A 19,051-nucleotide genomic window follows, 5' to 3' on the forward strand; every position below is an offset into this window, starting at 1 on the left:
GTTGGTGTTTTGGTTTTTTTTTTTTTTTTTATGAAAATGTGCAACAATTGACCAGATTGCTTCAATGTTTTGGAATACATTGCACTTCTCAGAATGGTTCACGGAGGTGTTTTGTCAATTTTGCACCCCCCATGAAAAGACAAAATGATTCAGAGCCAAAGGAAAGACCAAAAATGTAAATGTGATTTTCATGGTACGGCATCAAGATGAAATCGCTTTACAATTACATTTCCATTTCAAATTTAATGCTATATTTTCATGGATAGGGCTAAGTTGCTGTATGGTCCGTTTTGATCAAAGCGCGAGGTTTCAGTGATTTAAGTGTACTTCTCTGTTTGGCCTTCTGGTGGCGTCAGACCCAAGCACAATCAAGTGGCGAGCAGCAGCAGAAGAAGAATCAAAGCGGAAATTAATGCGCAAGCCGAAAGCGCGCGGCGGAAGATGATTTCGTTCTGTCTGAAAGTAAAACAGGTAAATAAAACCCTCTTATCGATATCGGTTACGAAACCAAAACTCATTTTAAACTGCACCTGTGTGTTACAGTACTAGGGCAAGCAGCTGACTTAAAAGGCGTAACGCGTATGGAACCGCGTCAAGTGATTATCCCAGGCTAATACGCGGGTCCGAAGCCAGGTATAAAGAGTTTTATCAAAGACACGGAGTGTTGTGCCATACACTGTGGAGTTGACTTCAACATGTACAGCTGTATGCAGAACTGACATTGTGTAGTCCAGGGCTTCTCAAACTTTTTCGCACCTACCATGTGCACAGCTAAACGACGGAAATATTTTTTTTTCAATATTGCAACCTATTTATGCATGACGTGGAATGGCAAAAGCTCAATCATTGTCATAGTAAACAACCCCTTGTATGTCATTTGACAAAGGCAGATAACCAAAGTTATACAAATTATTTTGCGGATGCTTAATTAGGGACCACGGACCCCCGGTTGCCTCTGATCCCAGCTTTAAGAAGCACTGGTTTAGACTGATTCACCCAGGCACTGACGTTTCACTGGTTACAGGAGCAACCACTGATATACAATATTATAATGTATCAGAATTATCGCACGACTAGTCACTTTAAGTTGCTTGATGACTGCATCATTTGCACATTTGTCATTGTATCAGCATTACTGGTACCTTTACATTGCTCAATTGACCTCAATACTTTTATGTCGTAAATGTCAGGTCAAGTTTATTTGTAAAGCCCTTAATCACAAAAGAGTCTCAAAGGGCTTCACAGGCCAACAATTGGCAATGATTGACTACATCCCCTAATCTAAACCACCCAATCGGGCAAGGAAAAACTCACAACCCTATTTGGGTTAAAAAGAAACCTTGCATAAGGACCGCAGATGGGGAGATCCCCCTTCCAGGATGATCATGCTGCAATGGATCGCGTGGGCAACATTTATCACACAGTATGTTGCTGTACATTGTTCGTTACGGTGGCAAGATGCTGTACGATGTTCATTAAAATGGCATAAGAATCAATTCAAAGAGAAAAGGCGCCGCAGGGTAGTCTACTTCGGTGGTTCTTCCTCAGAACATGGTTCGGTCGGTCAGGACAGAATCCTCAATGGCAATGACTCCGGGGGAAGTGGTCCACCTCAGACCTTGTCCCAGTTGGTTGGTGCAGAACCCAAACAGTAACAGCCTCAGATTAGGTCAACGTCACCATGCCTTCTCTCTGAGCAGGAGACAAGGGGGGAGGAGATGGCACAAGTGGTAGTAAAACAGGCCTCCATGAACAGTCTTAAATCAGGATTTAAACATTTCTACTGAGGAAGCAGCTCTAATATCCGCGGGTAGGGCATTCCAGAGTACTGGAGCCCGAATAGAAAATGCTCAAGTGCCTGCAGACTTCTTTTTGGCTTTCAGAGTCACCAAAAGACCAGCGTTTTGCAAGTGTAGGTTTTGGGACCGAACATACGGTGCAACTAAGTCAACGATATATAAGGGTGCAAGTTGGCTCTCCATCTGTGGCGCAAGATTCAATTGGCCGGTGATAGAGATGCCTTCGACCTGGACGGCACAGTCTGTGTCTCCAATTGACCTCTCTTTTTTGGTGGCGGTGAAGTCTCCACATTTGTAGGGTGCTCATATTTTTTTAGATGTGAGCTATGAAAACCTCAACCAAGGTCAGAAATCTACGCAAAGATATCTGAATTAATTTGAAAACATGTATGCTTCCGCTGTATTGGTTTAGGATTGTTTTCATCTTTTCCTAAAACACAACTGGCATAATCAGCAAATGAAAATAGGATGTTTAGGAAATCTTACCAAAAGATATTTCAGAGTATGTACTCAGCTGAAGGGCTTTGTCTTCTCCATCGGAGTCGCGAGGTTTGACATGTCCAAAGCCTGCTGAGTGCTGTAGACTTGCTGCATCTTAGTTTCTTAGTTGACTGAGTAAGTGAACTATTATGTCCCGTGAGTGAGCTATTTATCCATCTATGGTCTGTTGTTTAGTCATCGTTCACGCCAACACCGACCCTTCCTCCACACCACACCCAGTAGACCTGCTTTTACATTTTCCATCAATGTTTATATATATTATTTATTTATTTATTTATTTTTTTACATGGATTTTCTGTATTTATATAGCACACCTACAGTGTCCACAATCGCACAAAGTCCTGCATGGTTATAAAAAAAAAAAGAATGTATATATAACATACACATGAAAGTAGTGTGATCAGGAAGAATATAAAAAGTGTACCGCAATAAAACACTTCAAAATAAATGAAATAAAACCATATTCAAAACTAAAAACACTATCAAATAAAAACTTAAAATGTCAATGGCAGTTTCGCACAAGGCCACTTGAATATGGACTACAGAAGAAATAGGAGGAAGGCCTGTTGACTGTTTAGCCATTATTTTGTGAAAAATAATCATAAACTGGCGGTACAATGGACAACTGGTTAGCAGTTCTGAGGAACTGGGTTCAAATCCCGGGCCCGCTTGTGTGGAGTTTGCAAGTTCTCCTCGTGTCTGCGTGGGTTTTCTCCGGGTAGTCCGGTTTCCTCCCACAACCCAAAAATATGCAGGGTAGGTTAATTGAAGACTCTAAATTGCCCGTAGGTATGAATGTGAGTGCGAATGGTTGTTTGTATATACAACCCCAATTCCAATGAAGTTGGGACGTTGTGTTAAACATAAATAAAAACAGAATACAATGATTTGCAAATCATGTTCAGCCTATATTTAATTGAATACACTTCTTCTTCTTTTCCTTTCGGCTTGTCCCGTTAGGGGTCGCCACAGCGTGTCATCCTTTTCCATGAGAGCCTATCTCCTGCATCCTCCTCTCGAACACCAACTGCCATCATGTCTTCCCTCACGACATCCATCAACCTTCTCTTTGGTCTTCCTCTAGCTCTCTTGCCTGGCAGCTCCATCCTCATCATCCTTCTACCAATATACTCACTCTCTCTCCTCTGGACGTGTCCAAACCATTGAAGTCTGCTCTCTCTAACTTTGTCTCCAAAACATCGAACCTTGGCTGTCCCTCTGATGAGCTCATTTCTAATTTTATCCAACCTGGTCACTCCGAGAGCGAACCTCAACATCTTCATTTCCGCCACCTCCAGCTCTGCTTCCTGTTGTCTCTTCAGTGCCACTGTCTCTAATCCGTACATCATGGCTGGCCTCACCACTGTTTTATAAACTTTGCCCTTCATCCTAGCAGAGACTCTTCTGTCACATAACACACCTGACACCTTCCTCCACCCGTTCCAACCTGCTTGGACCCGTTTCTTCACTTCCTGACCACACTCACCATTGCTCTGGACGGTTGACCCCAAGTATTTAAAGTCCTCTACCCTTGCCATCTCTTCTCCCTGTAGCCTCATTCTTCCCCCACCACCCCTCTCATTCATGCACATATATTCTGTTTTACTTCGGCTAATCTTCATTCCTCTTCTTTCCAGTGCATGCCTCCATCTTTCTAACTGTTCCTCCAGCTGCTCCCTGCTTTCACTGCAGATCACAATGTCATCTGCAAACATCATGGTCCACGGGGATTCCAGTCTAACCTCATCTGTCAGCCTATCCATCACCACTGCAAAAAGGAAGGGGCTCAGGGCTGATCCCTGATGCAGTCCCACGTCCACCTTAAATTCTTCTGTCACACCGACAGCACACCTCACCGCTGTTCTGCTGCCCTCGTACATGTCCTGTATTATTCTAACATACTTCTCTGCCACTCCAGACTTCCGCATGCAGTACCACAGTTCCTCTCTGGGTACTCTGTCATAGGCTTTCTCTAGATCTACAAAGACACAATGTAGCTCCTTCTGACCTTCTCTGTACTTTTCCATCAACATCCTCAAGGCAAATAATGCATCTGTGGTACTCTTTCTAGGCATGAAACCATACTGTTGCTCGCAAATACTCACTTCTGTCCTGAGTCTAGCCTCCACTACTCTTTCCCATAACTTCATTGTGTGGCTCATCAACTTTATTCCTCTATAGTTGCCACAGCTCTGCACATCACCTTTGTTCTTAAAAATGGGCACCAGTACACTTTTCCTCCATTCCTCAGGCATCTTCTCACGCACTAGAATTCTATTGAACAAGCTGGTCAAAAACTCCACAGCCACCTCTCCTAGATGCTTCCATACCTCCACAGGAATGTCATCAGGACCAACTGCCTTTCCATTTTTCATTCTCTTTAATGCCTTTCTAACTTCCCCTTTACTAATCATTGCCACTTCCTGGTCCACCACACTTGCCTCTTCTACTCTCCCTTCTCTATCATTTTCCTCATTCATCAACTCCTCGAAGTATTCTTTCCATCTACCTAGCACACTGCTGGCACCAGTCAACATATTTCCATCTCTATCCTTAATCACCCTAACCTGCTGCACATCCTTCCCATCTCTATCCCTCTGTCTGGCCAGCCTGTATAGATCCTTTTCTCCTTCTTTAGTGTCCAACCTGCCATACATGTCATCATATGCCTCTTGTTTTGCCTTTGCCACCTCTACCTTTGCCCTGTGTCGCATCTCAATGTATTCCTTTCGCCTCTCCTCGGTCCTCTCAGTGTCCCACTTCTTCTTAGCTAACCGTTTTCCTTGTATGATTTCCTGTACTGTGAGGTTCCACCACCAAGTCTCCTTCTCTCCTTTCCTGCCAGAAGATACACCAAGTACTCTCCTGCCTGCTTCTCTGATCACCTTGGCTGCAGTTGTCCAGTCTTCTGGAAGCTCTTCCCGTCCACCGAGAGCCTGTCTCACCTCTTCCCGAAAAGCTGCACAACACTCGTCCTGTCTCAACTTCCACCACATGGTTCTCTTCTCTGCCTTTGTCTTCCTAATTTTCCTCCCCACCACCAGAGTCATCTTACACACCACCATCCTATGCTGTCTAGCCACACTCTCCCCTACCACTACCTTACAGTTGGTAACCTCCTTCAGATTACATCGTCTGCACAAGATGTAATCCACCTGTGTGCTTCTACCTCCGCTCTTGTAGGTCACCCTATGTTCGTGCCTCTTCTGGAAAAAAGTGTTCACTACAGCCATTTGCATCCTTGTTGCAAAGTCTACCACCATCTGTCCCTCCAAGTTCCTTTCCTGGATACCGTACTTACCCATCACTTCTTCATCACCCTTATTACCTTCACCAACATGTCCATTACAATCTGCACCAATTACGACTCTCTCTTCTCTTTTCTGCCGAAGAACCCGCTTTCCACCTCTTCTTCTTCTTCTTCTTTGACTTTGACTTCGACCCACAGTAGCTGGATTTCCAACAGCGCCCTGCAGGTTGACGGCGCCGGTGGCGGACGTTGTTAACCCGGGCCACGACCGATCCGGTATGGAATTCTTTGGATGAACGCTCATATTTGTTTGGCAAGGTTTTAAGCCGGATGCCCTTCCTGACGCAACCCTCTGCATTTATCCGGGCTTGGGACCGGCCTACAGTTTGCACTGACTTGTGCCCCCCATAGGGCTGCATTATTTAATTGAATACACTACAAAGATAAAATATTTAATGTTCAAACTGATAAACTTTGTTTTTGGCAAATAATCATTAACTTAGAATTTTATGGCTGCAACACATTCCAAAAAAGATCGGACAGGGTCATGTTTACCACTGTGTTACAGCACCTTTTCTTTTAACAACATTCAATAAATGTTTGGGAACTGAGGACACTAATTGTTGAAGCTTTGTAGGTGGAATTCTTTCCCATTCTTGCTTGATGTACAGCTTCAGCTGTTCAACAGACCGGGGTCTCCGTTGTCGTATTTTACGGTTCGTAATGCGCCACACATTTTCAATGGGAGACAGGTTTGAACGGCAGGCAGGCCAGTCTAGTACCCGCACTCTTTTACTACAAAGCCACGCTGTTGTAACACGTGCAGAATGTGGGTTGGCATTGTCTTGCTGAAATAAACAGGGGCGTCCATGAAAAAGACGTTGCTTGGATGGCAGCAAATGTTTCTCCAAAAACGTCCTCTCCTGTCCTGAGCACCGGTGACCACCAACACACGTTTCCCCCCATTTTGTCCTTATAATACAGTTGGCTCGCTCCACTCTTGTTGTCGTCGCCAGGGTAACGAGTGTATCCGGTCGCATTTGAGTTGACAAGATAAAGCTCAATGAGCGTAAAAAATGGGATGGGGGGGGGGGTATCGGAATACAAGATTTTATTGCAGTAGTCTGACATAGTTCAATCGTGAAAGAGCAATTTTGTCTTGTAATCTGATCCGGGCATGACATGTTGTCTGTCTCAAGACGTGTTGTCTGTTCCACACGTCGATACCATAATTTGTATTTCTGTCTGTATTGCAATTTGCGTGTCAATGTTTTTTATTTTGAAAATTGACCGGATCTTCTCCGCCGCACCAGCTGCGCGTCTCAATTGACATGTCGAGACTGCACAGAACCCTTCCGTTTCCGGTCCCAACCAACTCGAACGCTTCTGTTTATGCCGGTCCGAGCGGGCTGGCTAACGGTGGGAGAGCTCAGAGAACAAAATCATTTCATAAACTAATTCAGTTCATTACGTTTACTGAAAAGATTTGTTCTTTTGAACGAAACATTCGCGAACGAAACAACACTATATCAGGAGTCCTACTTCAAATACGGGTTTATCGCAACAGTTAACTCTCACGCACCAAGTCCGCTCTGATACAGATACAGTCGTAGGTTGCTCCTCAACACAGGCAGAACTACTTTTACGGAGTTAAAAGTCTAGTCTCATTGACGCACCAAGAACGGCGAAGGAGGAAGCAGAAGCGAGGTGTGTGTGTATGTACGTGTACGTGTGTGTACACCACCACAGTCGGTCCGTGAGAAAAAGGCCGACTCCTAACCGGTCCGCGGTGCAAAGAAGGTTGGGGAGCACTGCTCTAGCTCTCTTGCCTGGCAGCTCCATCCTCATCATCATCATCCTTCCAATATACTCACTATCTCTCCTCTGGATGTGTCCAAACCATCGAAATCTGCTGTCTTTGTCTCCAAAACATCTAACCTTGGCCGTCCCTCTGATGAACTCATTTCTAATTTTATCCAGCCTGGTCACACCTAGAGAGAACCTCAACATCTTCATTTCCACCACATCCAGCTCTGCTTCCTGTTGTCTCTTCACTGCCACTGTCTGTAATCTGTACATCATGGCTGGCCTCACCACTGTCTTATAAAATTTGCCCTTCTTCCGAGCAGAGACTCTTCTGTCACATAACACACCTGACAGCTTCCTCCACCCATTCCAAGTAGATCTTGGGGCAAAAAAGTTTTGGCACCCCTGCTCTAGACTGTTGACCCCAAGTATTTAAACTCCTCCACCCTTGCAATCTCTTCTCCCTGGAGCCTCACTGTTCGGCCTCCACCCCTCTCATTCATGCACATATATTTTGTCTTACTTCGGCTAATCTTCATTCCTCTCCTTTCCAGTGCATGCCTCCATCTTTTTAATTGTTCCTCCATCTGCTCCCTGCTTTCACTGCACATCACAATGTCGTCTGCAAACATCATGGTCCACAGGATTCCAATCTATTCTTATCTGTCAGCCTATCCTTCACCAGTGGAAACAGGAAAGGCCTCAGGTCTGACCCCTGATGCAGTCCCACCTCCACCTTAAACTCCTCTGTCACACTGACAGCATACCTCACCACTGTTCTGCTGTCCTCATACATGTCCTGTATTATTGTAACATACTTCTTTGCCACTCCAGACTTCCTCATGCAGTACCACAGTTCCTCTCTTGGTACTCTGTCATAGGCTTTCTCTAGATCCACAAAGACACAATGTAGCTCCTGAGCTTCTCTGTACTTCAACATCCTCAAGGCAAATAATGCAATAATGGTACTCTTTCTAGGCTTGAAACCATACTGTTGCTCGCAAATACTCACTTATGTGCTGAGTCTAGCCTCCACCACTCTTTTCCCTAACTTCATTATGTGGCTCATCAACTTTATTCCTCTATAGTTCCCACAGCTCTGCACATCACCCTTGTTCTTAAAAATGGGGACCAGCACACTTTTATGCCATTCTTCAGGCATCATCTCACCCGCTAGAATTCTGTTAAACAAGCTCGTTAAAAACTCCACAGCCACCTCTCCTGTATGCTTACATACCTCCACAGGAATAGATACACCAAGTACTGTCCTGGCTGTTTCGCTGATCACCTTGGCTGTAGTGGTCCAGTCTTCTGGAAGCTCCTTCTGTCCACCAAGAGCCTGTCTCACCTCTTCCTGAAAAGCCACACAACACTCTTCCTTTCTCAGCTTCCACCACATGGTTCTCTGCTCTGCCTTTCTTCTTAATCTTCCTCCCCACCACCAGAGTCATCTTACACACCACCATCCTATGCTGTCAAGCCACACTCTCCCCGACTACTACCTTACAGTCAGTAACCTCCTTCAGATTACATCGTCTGCACAAGATGTAATCCACCTGCGTGCTTCTACCTCCGCTCTTGTAGGTCACCCCATGTCACTGCCTCACTACAGCCCTTTACATCCTTTTTGGAAAGTCTATCACCATCTGTCCCTGCAAAGTCTATCACCATCTGTCCCTGCAAGTTCCTTTCCTGGATGCCGTACTTAGCCATTACTTCTTCATCACCCCTGTTTCCTTCCCCAACATGTCCATTACAGTCTGTACCAATCACGACTCTCTCTCTGTCTGGGATGCTCAGAACTACTTCGTCTAGCTCCTTCCAGAATTTCACTTTCAACTGGAGATCACATCTTACCTGTGGCGCATAGCCGCTCATCACATTATACATAGCACCCTCAATTTAAAGTTTCAGCCTCATCACATGATCTGATACTCCTTTCACCTCCAAGACATTCTTAGCTAACTCTTCTTTTACAATAAACACTACTCCATTTCTCTTCCCATCTACACTGTGGTAAAATAATTTAAACCCTGCCCCTAAGCTTCAAGCCTTACTGCCTTTCCACCTGCTCTCCTGGAGACACAATATATCAACCTTTCTCCTAATCATCATGTCAACCAACATTTGTTATTTTCCTGTCATAGTCCCGACATTCAAAGTCCCCACATTAAATTCTAGGCTATATGCTTTCCTCTTCTCTTTCTGTCTAAGAACCCGCTTTCCACCTCTCCTTCGTCTTCGACCCACAGTAGCTGAATTTCCACCGGCGCCCTGCAGGTTAACTGTGCCGGGGGCGGACGTTGTTAACCCGGGCCACGACCGATCTGGTATGGAATTATTTAGATGAACGCTCATATTTGTTTGGCAAAGTTTTAAGCCGGATGCCCTTCCTGACGCAACCCTCTGCCTTTATCCAGGCTTGGGACCGGCCTACAGTTTGCACTGGCTTTGTGCCCCCCATAGGGCTACATTGAGTCTGTCAAAGGATACTTTCTCAAAATGAGAGGGGATAGCCGGACGGGTATCCGCAATGGTCCTCATTTTAGTCTCTGTGATCGAAGAATTCAGGAATTGAGGCACGTGTCCTCAATGTCATTGTTTTTTTTTTTTTTTTTTTTTAAATAGTAAAAACTTGCATAAAGTCATCAGCTGAAAATGAGACGCTGTAGAAAGTAGGCTGCTTTTGGGTTAGAATTGCTACTGTATCAAATAAATAATTAGGGTGATATTTATTAAGACAAATTATTTTGGAAAAAGAATTACTTTTCGCTGACAAGAGCTTGTTTGTATTTCATTTAACTATCCCTATAGTTGAGTCTCACACAATTTAAGCTCAAGCTTCTGACTTGCTTGTTTTATTTCTCTGGTTTCATCTGTGAATCAAGGAGTAAATTTCTTAGGGCGAGTTTTGAGTGTTCATGGCGCTACAGTGTCGAGAGCGCGACACAGAGCCACATTAAAATTATTTGTGAAATTATCAATAGGGAGGCACGGTGGGCGACTGTTTAGGGTGTCTGCCTCACAGTTCTGGGGACCGGGGTTCAATCCCCGGCCCCGCCTGTGTGGAGTTTGCATGTTCTCCCCGTGCCTGCGTGGGTTTTCTCCAGGCACTCTGGTTTACTCCCACATCCCCAAAACATGCATGGTAGAGTAATTGAAGTCTCTAAATTGCCCCTAGGTGTGAATGTGAGTGTGAATGGTTGTTTGTGTGCCGTGTGATTGGCTGGCAACCAGTTCAGGGTGTACCCCGCCTCCTGCCCGATGATAGCTGGGATAGGCTCCAACACTCCCGCAGCCCGTGTGAGGATAAGCGGCTCAGAAAATGGATGTATTATCAATAGGACCCACATAAGATGGAAATGAGGCAATTGCTGGGGGTAATAGCTCAGCTAGTGCAATAGTAGTTGAACTAATATTACGCTATTACTGTGGCATAGCAAGGGCACTGGGCTAAGACAAATTTTATGAAGGTCGGACATCGCAGTGATATAGGGAAGTACCATTACATTTGAGGTCGCAATGCCCCTTGGTTAAAACCAAACCTAAAGTATTACCCTTATTATGGGTCGGTTCATGTATTAATTGCACGAAACCAAAAGTATCAATTATTGTATGAAACGCTGCACTAAGATGTTCTGACATGGAATTCATTTGAATATTAAAATCACCCATGATTAGGGCTGTCATGCTAACAATTTTTTTAAGATATATTTTCTCAAAAGCTATCACGATAAATGATGTTTTTGAATGCGTCTGAAATCATGAAAAATAAGCCCCGCCCTTATTTTAGAATTTTATTTTATTTCTTTTAGATCAGTATTATTGTTGTCTTTCTAATTTCCTTTCTTGTTTCTCTAATAAATTGTTTTTCTTTACTCTGTGATATAGATCCTCCTGGGTCAGAAAAAAAGAGCTGCAAGACTAGCCTGGTTTTTATGGAGCCTTCTATTTGGATTATAATCGGTTTAGAAGCCCAAACCGGTCGTTAGCTCCCGGCCGGCCTAGTGAATACAACAAACCTTTAACTTTCCCTTAAGTGTCTCTCTTGTGTGAATCTACACAGTGCACATAAAGAAAGGCTATGGAGTATTAGACAGAGCCAACACCGGTAAGCGTGTACCGATACGCCGGCGTTCCATGAGCCCACTAGCAGCTAATGACACAGCCGTCCAACTGTGTCGGCTCACTATGTGATCCGCATGCCGGCTCACCACAGTTCACTCGATTCTGGACACACCATCGTGTCCCTTTTTTTTTTTTTTTTTTTTATCAAACCAGAAGTCTATATAGTAATTATTGTGAAAGGCCTACCCATGATTAATATATTGTCTACATGGGTCACCAAGTCAGATAACTGCAAGATAGCGCAGGAATGGTATTGTAGCTTGCATAACGAGAGCCTCAAATGTTTTAAAGTCGATCTTTGGGTTAGTAGTTATAAATGGATTCAGAGATTAAGGCGAACCCCCCTACTTTTCTTAATAGGAATAAGAATTCATTTGGTCTCGCAAAGACCAATCATATTAAGATTATGGTCTCTGGTAAGATCATTGACGAGCAAAGATTTTGAGGACAGTGATCCAATATGCATAAGACTGATTGTCATTAAAGTGGGCTGATCGGTGCCAGAGTATTCATAGTAGTAATATTAATAAGACTGCATGGTCTAGAATGCATACTATATTCAGAGTTGCTGTGGGCGTGGTGAGAGATTAATACTGCAGGAGTCTGGTAGTTATTTGACTTGTCATTGGTAGAACAAACTGGGGAAGAGTGCTTAAACTCATCACACAGTACTTACTACCTCAGTTGAAAGCATAACAGCCTGCAATGCATTCGTAGATAGTGGATCAGAATGTGTAGTATGTCACTCTAATCTACATATAGGACTATGTGTGTTGTTAGAGTAGCAACTATTTGTTTTGTTTTTTTCAAGCGGGTTCCCATGCCGCCTGAACACCTACCACCCAAGTGAGTGCCCATGCTGCTCCAACAACCTACCAGTACACTGTTTGGTTTTCGAATGCCAATTTGTGGTGGTGGGACAAGTGGGTACCCTCCCCTGTTTGGTGAAGGTTTTTTATGGGGGGTTCTCTGCTGAAAAGCGGCTGGTTGGCCAGGGATGCTAAATTGTGGAAGAAGGGGAAGGGGTGCCACGGGTGGATGCTTCACAATAAAATAAAACGTGGCAAATCATCCACCAATTATTATTTTCAATAACTTTATATAATAAAGATGTATCTGTTGGATATTATGAATTCCTGTATGGCTGTCAGAATTCTTGGCTGGAGTAATAACAAGAGCTCGCTAAATCAAACCAAACCAAAACAAATGAAGAAACAAAAAAACACCACACATTACGATATAGAGGAAGACATAATTAACAACGAAGTGTTTATATCATCCATTTGTGGGAGGTGAGCTCCTTCTGTTTATGTGTGCCTCTGCCTGCTTGCTTCTGCTCCTGATCTGAATAAGTAATCTCACACATAACCTGCTGAAGGGAAGGAGGCGGGGGACAGAGAATTTATGCTTTCTTCGTCAGCGACCGTAGGTAGCTTATGCATCATGTAATAGTGCAACTCATAGCAAACTTGGCTAAGGAAATCACCCCAGTAGATACTTCCAAATAAAACTAAAAATAAACATTTAATTCCTAATAATATTATGAATCCAAGAATATAACATCACAATTATTTTTTACTGGGTGATGTGTCTCCACACCAAGGCGTAGTGGGATAGTGGGAATTGGTTTACATTGTCATGATTCTTGGGTTGGGGAATGAGCGAAGACACTGGACTCCCAAAATAACACTGATAGAAGATGGACAAGAAAAGGTCAAAACCATCAGGTTCTCAAGTTAGAAAAGAAGAGGAGGAAATACGAGCTAAAGATAAAGGTAAGAAGCTGTCTGTGTCACTGGATTATGATAGGAATTATGTGTGTTTCTTGGAACAATATAACATACTGTAATTCGTAAGGAAAGCTATAACTTCAGTGTACGTTTTGGTAGCCGCTGGTTCGATAGGTTATAGTAAACTGTAGACACTGATGTAGCTATTGACTATTTTTGACCGTGTTAAGCATAAAATGAATAGGCTCTTATCCGGAAGAGGTGTAATGTTGATTTGTCGTCTCCTCATGACGTATAGGCTAATGGTTGTTTGTTAGCATGTATGCTATGCAACCCATGAACCCAGGACGAGAGTACTGTATAATGTATTGAGTCTACAGCTGGCTTAGCAAGAAAAAATAATTCTTACACTATAAGACTACATTAGTTGGGAAAGTTATCTTACTGTGGTGATTAATGCATTACTTCAATGTTTTTGTGATACCCTATTTAAAAACAAGTCGTTAGTTATTACCTACATATAATTTTAAATGTTTGGTAAAATGGAGGAGGATAGTTATTTTAAATTTATTGTGTATGCAATTCAGGGGCACATCTGAAATATTTTAGAGCACTGCCACTGCCACTGGTCAACATGAGGAGCCATCAACTTCAGCTGCACAGACCTCAAGTATGGTCTTCGAACCCCAGGGAGAGGAATACTCCACCCTCTCAGCCACAAATGTATCTGATCCAGAGGATGAAGACCGATTTGCTTCTACTTTCAGTTGTTTGTGTGTGGCTTAAGTTATTTTGCTGTATGTGTGTGTCTTATAGAGAGGGGGTGCATTATATTCTGCAAAGATTTGGCCAGGGATGGGCAACTGGCAGCCCGCGGGCCGCATGCACACTTCAAGTGGACCCTCAATTAATTTTAGGGGGGGGGGGGGGGGAAATGTTTTAAATGTTTTGAATGTGGTAGAGGAATCGTGGCCTGAGTCCATCCTCTGAGTGTCCCCTAGATTAATTAAAACATTATTATTATTATTTTTATAAATACGTTTCTTCTACCGTAACTGAGCAGTTTTAAGTTGTAATAATACCATTCACCACTAGATAACAGGCATCCCATACTAAAGCACCATACCTTGTCCATCAGAGAAGAAGAGTGGCGACGCCTTGATGAAAATTAGCAGGAAGAGAGCGTAATGATGCAATGGCGAAAAGCTGTGGTACGAGAAAACTCGACCAAGAATATCGTGGTCTCATGGAACCGCTTGGTAGGGCTGACAAAAAATTGTGGTCGCCAGCATTATTTTTGTTGCCCATTTCTGGATTAGGTTATTGAATGCTCTTTATTACATGTAACTTGTGTATACTAATGCAAATGTATGCCCATAGAAATGCCTGGAACTGAACTGTCTGATGACCCCCTGTCAACGGACCCTGCAGACTGGCCTTCAGTTATCATTGACAATATTGCAGTAGAGCTGATTTGCAAAGGACCAAGTAAGGTAGTACCTGACTTTGTTTTCCAGAGAAATGAGAGGGATGGAAGAAGCTGCGACCACTAGTATTTTCAGAAGACATTGGTTAGCAATGAAAAGATACAGAGAAGCTGGTTGGTGTATTCTCAGAAAAACTTTTTTTCTTGTTTGCTTCTGCTGCAAGCTATTTTTTAAAAGGAGTATCCATTTAACAAGCACAGGACTGACAGATTGGAAGCATTTAAGTTCACTTCTCTCCTCCCATGACAATTGTCCCGAACAGTTCATCCATCCATTTTCTTCACCGCTTATCGTCACTAGGGTCGCGGGCGTGCTGGAGCCTACCCCAGCTATCGCCGGGCAAGAGTGGGATCGCCGGGTGCACCCTGAACTGGTCGCCAGCCAATCGCAGGGCACATAAAAACAAACAACCATTCACATTCACAACTACGGGCAATTTAGTCTTCAGTCAACCTACCATGCATTTTTTGGGGTTGTGGGAGGAAACCGGAGTACCCGGAGAAAACCCATGCAGGCACAGGGAGAACATGCAAACTCCACACAGGCGGGATTTGAACCCCGGTCCTCAGAACTGTGAGGCAGACGTGCTAACCAGTCTTACACCGTGCCCCCGAACACTCTATGAAAATGTGAAAGGAACTGTCAGTGAGAATTAAAAAAGGTGAAACAATTGACAAAAAAAGAGATGGCACCTCTGAAGGAGGAGTGAGTAAGATGGAGAGTGGTGCTGACTCGTTGCACTGCTATCGTTCAGTCACTCACGGCTAGGAATTTTGCCAGTAAGAGGACATACAGAAACATTATTTTCTCCATCAAATGGAAATTTTATGAAAGAGGTTATGACCAATTGTGTCACTACGAGAGATGCCCCACATAAAGGAACATTTTACTGGGTTTTTGGAAGCTGATGAATCCACAGTGCAGTGTTTGGCATCCCTGAGAGCTGAAAATTCCCTTTGAGGACTACAGAGGTCAGTCATATGACAATGGGGCTACCATGACGAGAAAAAGAACAAGGGCATTCAAGCCAGGCTCCTTGAACTGAATCCTTGAGTTCTCTTTTTTGAAGCTCATACAGTAAGCTTGCTTGTGGCAGATGCTAAGGGATCTGTTAACGCCACAAGTTACTTTGGAATTTTGTAGAAGCTCTACACATTGTTTTCACCCTCCACTTAGAGATGGGCCATCCTAAAAACACATGTAAGCGTTGCACTGAAGCTGTGGTCTGAAACAAGGTGGGAAAGTATTATCAACAGTATTGAGCCCCTGAGGTACCAAGCAGCTGCAGTGAGAGAGGTTTTGAGTGAGGAGAGAGACCAAACCAAAGACTCAGTCATAAGGATTGTGGCCCAGTCTTTGTATGAGGAGGTGGGTGGGTGCATACAGATTTAGCATTTGTACAGTGGTGTGGTAGGACATCCTTAACCAAACCCACCATGCGAGCAAACTCATGCAGTCTCCCAACATGCATGTGGATGTAGCGGTCAATCTCCTCAAAAAGACAGCTCTCCACAACTACAGAGCTACAGGCTTTGCATCTGCAAAAATATCAGCCAAGGATATGTGTGAGGACATGAACATAGCGTCTGTTCTGCAACAGAAAAGACCAAGATCTACAAAGCTGCACTTATCTTGTGAAGCATTTAATGAGCCTTTGAGTGATGCCCTAAAGAAGTTGAAAGTGTCATTTTTCAATGCTGTTCTTGATGCTGCAGTGTCTTCTATCCAGGAGAGATTCATAACATTGGAAAATGTGGGAGATAAATTTGGAATACTTTACCAATTATCCAGATCTCTCAAATGATGACCTCACTGAACAGTGTAAGGCCCTTGGTGCTACTTTGATTTTTCAGACTCAAATCAGACGTGGACGCCAAAGAGCTTGCAGAGGAGCTTAAGAATTTCCCTGATTTACCATCAAAGTCTATGATCGCTCTTGAGCTGCTGAGGTTTGTGCATGAGATCGAACTCTCAGAAATGTACCCAAATTTGTGGACTTCTCTGAGAATTGCAGTTACTCTTCCTGTAACTGTGGCTGAAGCAGAAATCTTTTCTAAGCTGAAACTTGTCAAAACCTGAGGTCCACTATGTCTCAGGAATGCCTCACTGGCCTTGCCATCATCAATCATGAAATTGCTGAACAGATTTCATATGATGACATTATTGATGACTGTATCAAGAAAGGCAAGAAGGGTCAAAATGTAGGTGGCAGTTATAGTGTTTCATGCCAGTGTGTGTTCAAAGTGCAAAACTGTTAATTGTGCAATTTCGAGATGCCTTATTTTAATTGTGTCAGCCTTGTTTTTGTAATCGTATCTGCCTTGTATTTTAAATATTTGTTGTATGTTATGGATATCTTATTGCGAGTTCTCTTGCGAATGCCTTATTTTATTTCTTATTTGTAATTGTATTTGCCTTGTATTATTTGAAATGATTATTATATCAGAATCATTATTTCGCCAAATATGTCAAAAACACACAAGGAATTTGTCTCCGGTAGTTGGAGCCGCTCTAGTACGACAACAGACAATTGACAGAGAATACTTTTGAGACATAAAGACATTGAGAAAAATAAACTGAGTAATAAAAGGTTGCTAGCAATCTGGTAATTCCGGTACATCCATCCATCCATCCATTTTCTGAGCCGCTTCTCCTCACTAGGGTCGCGGGCGTGCTGGAGCCTATCCCAGCTGTCATCGGGCAGGAGGCGGGGTACACCCTGAACTGGTTGCCAGCCAATCGCAGGGCACATAGGAACAAACAACCATTCACACTCACAGTCATGCCTACGGGCAATTCAGAGTCTCCAATTCATGCATGTTTTTGGGATGTGGGAGGAAACCGGAGTGCCCGGAGAAAACCCGCGCAGGCACGGGGAGAACATGCAAACTCCACACAGGCGGGGCCGGGGATTGAACCCGGGTCCTCAGAACTGTGAGGCTGACGCTCTAACCAGTCGGCTACCGTGCCGCCAATTCCGGTACAAATTATTATTATTATTTTTTTTATACAATTGTGCAAAAAGATGCAGAGTTCTCTAGCAATGAGAGCAGTTTGAATGACTAATAGAGCAATAGTCCGGTGCAATGACCATTGTGCAAAGGGCGCCGAGACTTCAAGAAATGTATGCAGTTTAAAGTGACTAGTAGTGCGATAATCTGGGACAATATCGATTGTGCAAATGTTGCAGATACTACTCAGTCGATTGTCCAAGTGGTGCAGATACTACTCAGGCACATGAGTGGGCAGTATTGGTCAACAATAGATATGCAAATAGTGCAGTGTGGCAAGACTACTACAGTGAGCGCACGAGTAATGTATAATTGGCCCGACAGAAATGTGACAACAAACTCAAGACAAAAGAATTGGCAGCATGTTGCAATGGAATTGTAAATTAACTGTTTAAGAAGTTAATGGCAAGAGGAAAGAAGCTGTTGGAATGTCTGCTAGTTTTAGTTTTATTTCTTAGCATTGTTTGGTAGCGCCTACCTGAGGGAAGGAGCTGAAAGAGCTGGTGACCAGGATGTGGAGGGTCCGAAAGGATTTGGCATGTTCTTGTCTTAGTTCTGGCAGCATGCAAGTCCTCAAGGGTGGGTAGGGGGGGTACCGACAATCTTTCCAGCAGTTTTGATTGTCCGTTGCAATCGGAGTTTGTCCTTTTTTTGTAGCAGCACCAAACCAGACTGTGATGGATCAACAGAGGACTGATTCGATGATCGCTGCGTAGAACTGCCTCAAAAGCTCCTGTGGCAGGCCGTGCTTCCTCAGAAGCCACAGGAAGTACATCCTCTGCTGGGCCTTTTTGATATTGAACTACCACTTCAATATGACCCAGTTATTATTAACCAGTGGGTTACATAAAGTAACTTTAAAAATAAAAATGTAAATCCTTAAAAATAACTTAAATAAAACCAATAAAAAAATATATTTAAATTGCAGCATAACAACTGCTTAAGTTAAACATAAGCATATTCTACATTTGAATAGATTAAATAAAAAGATTTGAAAACCATGAAAATCTCAAATACGAAATAAAATTCTATTTTTTAAAGTGCAAAATAACAAAGTTAAATTCAGTTTTTTTTTTATGTATATGGTGGGAACATGATTTGCTTTCTCCACGTGCTGCAGTACACTTGAACTTTTTAATGCAACTGGGGTTTAGTTTTATTGACAATCGCTGTTCCTGCTGTGCACGTCTTGGCCTCTGAGGGGCAGTGTGGTACAATGATATGTACACTTTTAGTAACAAAGAAAGACGTCATGATCGAATATTGTTACTACAACTCGTTTTTCACAGTTTGAAGAATATATGCCAGAGAGTATTGTTATATTGCCTGTTTGTGATTA

General features: G+C 43.3%; 1 protein-coding gene across 4 annotated transcripts in view; it reads left to right on the forward strand.

Annotated features, from left to right (window-relative positions):
• The first annotated feature begins 142 nt into the window (after positions 1 to 142).
• Positions 143 to 19,051, forward strand: part of zdbf2 (zinc finger, DBF-type containing 2) — a 31,286-nt gene continuing 12,377 nt past the window's right edge. Inside the window, exons 1-3 of one of the 4 annotated variants that reach the window (XM_061786388.1) lie at positions 11,853 to 13,259; positions 14,353 to 14,473; positions 14,595 to 14,707. The gene's annotated coding sequence lies outside the window, so the exon portion shown is untranslated. Of the gene's footprint in view, positions 472 to 543; positions 634 to 11,852; positions 13,260 to 14,352; positions 14,474 to 14,594; positions 14,708 to 19,051 lie in introns of those variants that run through there. The other 3 variants (XM_061786378.1, XM_061786397.1, XM_061786370.1) reach the window with 3 other exon arrangements.

This window comes from Phyllopteryx taeniolatus, chromosome 1 (genome assembly GCF_024500385.1).
Source record: "Phyllopteryx taeniolatus isolate TA_2022b chromosome 1, UOR_Ptae_1.2, whole genome shotgun sequence".
Taxonomy (NCBI): Eukaryota; Metazoa; Chordata; class Actinopteri; order Syngnathiformes; family Syngnathidae; genus Phyllopteryx; species Phyllopteryx taeniolatus.